The 6,000-nt window shown below is 43.4% G+C and overlaps 1 protein-coding gene across 2 annotated transcripts in view; it reads right to left on the reverse strand.

Moving 5' to 3' along the window:
• The window catches only part of si:ch211-45c16.2 (mitogen-activated protein kinase kinase kinase 13), a 179,873-nt gene extending 174,167 nt beyond the window's left edge, over positions 1 to 5,706 (reverse strand). The window contains exons 1-2 of one of the 2 annotated variants that reach the window (XM_052523301.1): positions 5,597 to 5,653; positions 5,408 to 5,457 (exon numbers count right to left, since the gene is read on the reverse strand). The gene's annotated coding sequence lies outside the window, so the exon portion shown is untranslated. Of the gene's footprint in view, positions 1 to 5,407; positions 5,458 to 5,596 lie in introns of both variants that reach the window. The other variant, XM_052523302.1, reaches the window with a different exon arrangement.
• Between the last annotated feature and the right edge of the window lie 294 nt (positions 5,707 to 6,000).

The following is a 6,000-nucleotide window of genomic DNA, read 5'->3' on the forward strand; positions in this document are numbered from 1 at the left end:
AGACTGCTGTTCTGTGACCTACAGTATATATAGCCTACTCAGACTGCTGTTCTGTGACCTACAGTATATATAGCCTACTCAGACTGCTGTTCTGGGACCTACAGTATATAGCCTACTCAGACTGCTGTTCTGGGACCTACAGACCTGACTGTTTCTGGGACCTACAGTATATATAGCCTACTCAGACTGCTGTTCTGTGACCTACAGTATATATAGCCTACTCAGACTGCTGTTCTGTGACCTACAGTATATATAGCCTACTCAGACTGCTGTTCTGGGACCTCAGATATATAGCTGCTGTTCTGGGACCTACAGATATATAGCCTACTCAGACTGCTGTTCTGGGACCTACAGTATATATAGCCTACTCAGACTGCTGTTCTGGGACCTACAGTATATATAGCCTACTCAGACTGCTGTTCTGTGACCTACAGACTGCTGTTCTGGGACCTACAGTATATATAGCCTACTCAGACTGCTGTTCTGTGACCTACAGTATATATAGCCTACTCAGACTGCTGTTCTGGGACCTACAGTATATATAGCCTACTCAGACTGCTGTTCTGGGACCTACAGTATATATAGCCTACTCAGACTGCTGTTCTGGGACCTACAGTATATATAGCCTACTCAGACTGCTGTTCTGTGACCTACAGTATATATAGCCTACTCAGACTGCTGTTCTGGACCTGATATATAGCCTACTCAGACTGCTGTTCTGTGACCTACAGTATAGCCTACTCAGACTGCTGTTCTGGGACCTACAGTATATATAGCCTACTCAGACTGCTGTTCTGTGACCTACAGTATATATAGCCTACTCAGACTGCTGTTCTGGGACCTACAGTATATATAGCCTACTCAGACTGCTGTTCTGGGACCTACAGACTGACTGTTCTGTGACCTACAGTATATATAGCCTACTCAGACTGCTGTTCTGTGACCTACAGTATATATAGCCTACTCAGACTGCTGTTCTGTGACCTACAGTATATATAGCCTACTCAGACTGCTGTTCTGGGACCTACAGTACCTACTCAGTATATATAGCCTACTCAGACTGCTGTTCTGTGACCTACAGTATATATAGCCTACTCAGACTGCTGTTCTGTTCTGCCTACTCAGGACCTACAGTATATATAGCCTACTCAGACTGCTGTTCTGGGACCTACAGTATATATAGCCTACTCAGACTGCTGTTCTGGGACCTACAGTATATATAGCCTACTCAGACTGCTGTTCTGTGACCTACAGTATATATAGCCTACTCAGACTGCTGTTCTGTGACCTACAGTATATATAGCCTACTCAGACTGCTGTTCTGTGACCTACAGTATATATAGCCTACTCAGACTGCTGTTCTGGGACCTACAGTATATATAGCCTACTCAGACTGCTGTTCTGGGACCTACAGTATATATAGCCTACTCAGACTGCTGTTCTGTGACCTACAGTATATATAGCCTACTCAGACTGCTGTTCTGTGACCTACAGTATATATAGCCTACTCAGACTGCTGTTCTGTGACCTACCTAGACTATATATAGCCTACTCAGACTGCTGTTCTGTGACCTACAGTATATATAGCCTACTCAGACTGCTGTTCTGGGACCTACAGTATATATAGCCTACTAAGACCTACTAAGACTGCTGTTCTGTGACCTACAGTATATATAGCCTACTCAGACTGCTGTTCTGTGACCTACAGTATATATAGCCTACTCAGACTGCTGTTCTGTGACCTACAGTATATATAGCCTACTCAGACTGCTGTTCTGTGACCTACAGTATATATAGCCTACTCAGACTGCTGTTCTGGGACCTACAGTATATATAGCCTACTAAGACTGCTGTTCTGTGACCTACAGTATATATAGCCTACTCAGACTGCTGTTCTGTGACCTACAGTATATATAGCCTACTCAGACTGCTGTTCTGGGACCTACAGTATATATAGCCTACTCAGACTGCTGTTCTGTGACCTACAGTATATATAGCCTACTCAGACTGCTGTTCTAGGACTGTATATATAGCCTACTCAGACTGCTGTTCTGGGACCTACAGTATATATAGCCTACTCAGACTGCTGTTCTGGGACCTACAGTATATATAGCCTACTCAGACTGCTGTTCTATGACCTACAGTATATATAGCCTACGCAGACTGCTGTTCTGGGACCTACAGTATATATAGCCTACTCAGACTGCTGTTCTGGGACCTACAGTATATATAGCCTACTCAGACTGCTGTTCTGGGACCTACAGTATATATAGCCTACTCAGACTGCTGTTCTATGACCTACAGTATATATAGCCTACTCAGACTGCTGTTCTGGGACCTACAGTATATATAGCCTACTCAGACTGCTGTTCTGGGACCTACAGTATATATAGCCTACTCAGACTGCTGTTCTGGGACCTACAGTATATATAGCCTACTCAGACTGCTGTTCTGGGACCTACAGTATATATAGCCTACTCAGACTGCTGTTCTGGGACCTACAGTATATATAGCCTACTCAGACTGCTGTTCTGTGACCTACAGTATATATAGCCTACTCAGACTGCTGTTCTGTGACCTACAGTATATATAGCCTACTCAGACTGCTGTTCTGTGACCTACAGTATATATAGCCTACTCAGACTGCTGTTCTGTGACCTACAGTATATATAGCCTACTCAGACTGCTGTTCTGTGACCTACAGTATATATAGCCTACTCAGACTGCTGTTCTGGGACCTACAGTATATATAGGCTACTCAGACTGCTGTTCTGGGACCTACAGTATATATAGCCTACTCAGACTGCTGTTCTGTGACCTACAGTATATATAGCCTACTCAGACTGCTGTTCTGGGACCTACAGTATATATAGCCTACTAAGACTGCTGTTCTGTGACCTACAGTATATATAGCCTACTCAGACTGCTGTTCTGTGACCTACAGTATATATAGCCTACTCAGACTGCTGTTCTGTGACCTACAGTATATATAGCCTACTCAGACTGCTGTTCTGGGACCTACAGTATATATAGCCTACTAAGACTGCTGTTCTGTGACCTACAGTATATATAGCCTACTCAGACTGCTGTTCTGTGACCTACAGTATATATAGCCTACTCAGACTGCTGTTCTGTGACCTACAGTATATATAGCCTACTCAGACTGCTGTTCTAGGACCTACAGTATATATAGCCTACTCAGACTGCTGTTCTGGGACCTACAGTATATATAGCCTACTCAGACTGCTGTTCTGGGACCTACAGTATATATAGCCTACTCAGACTGCTGTTCTGTGACCTACAGTATATATAGCCTACTCAGACTGCTGTTCTGGGACCTACAGTATATATAGCCTACTCAGACTGCTGTTCTGTGACCTACAGTATATATAGCCTACTCAGACTGCTGTTCTGTGACCTACAGTATATATAGCCTACTCAGACTGCTGTTCTGTGACCTACAGTATATATAGCCTACTCAGACTGCTGTTCTGGGACCTACAGTATATATAGCCTACTCAGACTGCTGTTCTGGGACCTACAGTATATATAGCCTACTCAGACTGCTGTTCTGTGACCTACAGTATATATAGCCTACTCAGACTGCTGTTCTGTGACCTACAGTATATATAGCCTACTCAGACTGCTGTTCTGTGACCTACAGTATATATAGCCTACTCAGACTGCTGTTCTGTGACCTACAGTATATATAGCCTACTCAGACTGCTGTTCTGGGACCTACAGTATATATAGCCTACTAAGACTGCTGTTCTGTGACCTACAGTATATATAGCCTACTCAGACTGCTGTTCTGTGACCTACAGTATATATAGCCTACTCAGACTGCTGTTCTGTGACCTACAGTATATATAGCCTACTCAGACTGCTGTTCTGTGACCTACAGTATATATAGCCTACTCAGACTGCTGTTCTGGGACCTACAGTATATATAGCCTACTAAGACTGCTGTTCTGTGACCTACAGTATATATAGCCTACTCAGACTGCTGTTCTGTGACCTACAGTATATATAGCCTACTCAGACTGCTGTTCTGGGACCTACAGTATATATAGCCTACTCAGACTGCTGTTCTGTGACCTACAGTATATATAGCCTACTCAGACTGCTGTTCTAGGACCTACAGTATATATAGCCTACTCAGACTGCTGTTCTGGGACCTACAGTATATATAGCCTACTCAGACTGCTGTTCTGGGACCTACAGTATATATAGCCTACTCAGACTGCTGTTCTATGACCTACAGTATATATAGCCTACGCAGACTGCTGTTCTGGGACCTACAGTATATATAGCCTACTCAGACTGCTGTTCTGTGACCTACAGTATATATAGCCTACTCAGACTGCTGTTCTGGGACCTACAGTATATATAGCCTACTCAGACTGCTGTTCTGGGACCTACAGTATATATAGCCTACTCAGACTGCTGTTCTATGACCTACAGTATATATAGCCTACTCAGACTGCTGTTCTGGGACCTACAGTATATATAGCCTACTCAGACTGCTGTTCTGTGACCTACAGTATATATAGCCTACTCAGACTGCTGTTCTGGGACCTACAGTATATATAGCCTACTCAGACTGCTGTTCTGGGACCTACAGTATATATAGGCTACTCAGACTGCTGTTCTGGGACCTACAGTATATATAGCCTACTCAGACTGCTGTTCTGGGACCTACAGTATATATAGCCTACTCAGACTGCTGTTCTGGGACCTACAGTATATATAGCCTACTCAGACTGCTGTTCTGTGACCTACAGTATATATAGCCTACTCAGACTGCTGTTCTGGGACCTACAGTATATATAGCCTACTCAGACTGCTGTTCTGGGACCTACAGTATATATAGCCTACTCAGACTGCTGTTCTATGACCTACAGTATATATAGCCTACTCAGACTGCTGTTCTGGGACCTACAGTATATATAGCCTACTCAGACTGCTGTTCTATGACCTACAGTATATATAGCCTACTCAGACTGCTGTTCTGGGACCTACAGTATATATAGCCTACTCAGACTGCTGTTCTATGACCATATAGTAAAACAAATGTACAGTGGATGTGTACCTATAACGAATAGGACACAGAATACATGTATAAATCTGCAAGATTGTCATGTTTTCCCAGTAACGTGCATCGTAATGTCCAGTTCGTTACATAACAAGCCGTTGAGTAGCATAGCAGCCACCCCTCTCTCTGAGGATGACTGACCGGCGTCTACAGAGTGGGATGTAAAGACAAAGCCAGGACAGTACAGCTCCAGTGCGTATATGCGTAATAACAACGTTGTAACACAATGCAAGTCAACGATTCATTATATTTTCTTAAATAATATGTCAAATAAAATGCTCAAATAAAATCTCGTCTATTTTGTTCCCATACCTCACAGCTCGCCTGCGGTTTGATGCCAGGCGTCAGCAGCACCAACAAGACTACACAGAAAGAAAGACACGTCTTGCCACCAATAACACCCGAACAAAATGTTGCCTCAAACAACATGCATAACTTTACAGGGTATACGTCTACATTCACATATTCAATTATTTTTGTAAAAACTGCAAGGAACCGTACCGTTTTCAATTCGATCTGACAGCCCTCCTGTTCTTCGCTCCGTCCGACTATTTACTGTAATCCAATGGTTTAATCCAAATCTGGTGAGCTGGAACGTCACATCCGTGTTTTCTGACTCGTAGAGACCCCCTCACCGGAGTGGGCGGTAACTGCTGACGTGGAGTGTCTCAATGTGGGCGTGTCAACAGAAGTGGCCGTGTCAACAGAAGTGGGTGTATTTCAAGCGAATAAGCTTATTGGGCAGGTTTGTTGTCACTCAAGACCGTTTCGGGTGGCCGCTTGTTTATGCTGTGTTCGAAATGTTCAGTGAACCTTCTTCGTGGTCTTGTACAGCATCGTCTTGTATTTACATTTATGAAAATTAATTTTTCCATTAGCACAATTAGATTTATCAGGTAAAATTA

This window comes from Oncorhynchus keta, chromosome 7, assembly GCF_023373465.1.
Source record: "Oncorhynchus keta strain PuntledgeMale-10-30-2019 chromosome 7, Oket_V2, whole genome shotgun sequence".
NCBI lineage: Eukaryota > Metazoa > Chordata > Actinopteri > Salmoniformes > Salmonidae > Oncorhynchus > Oncorhynchus keta.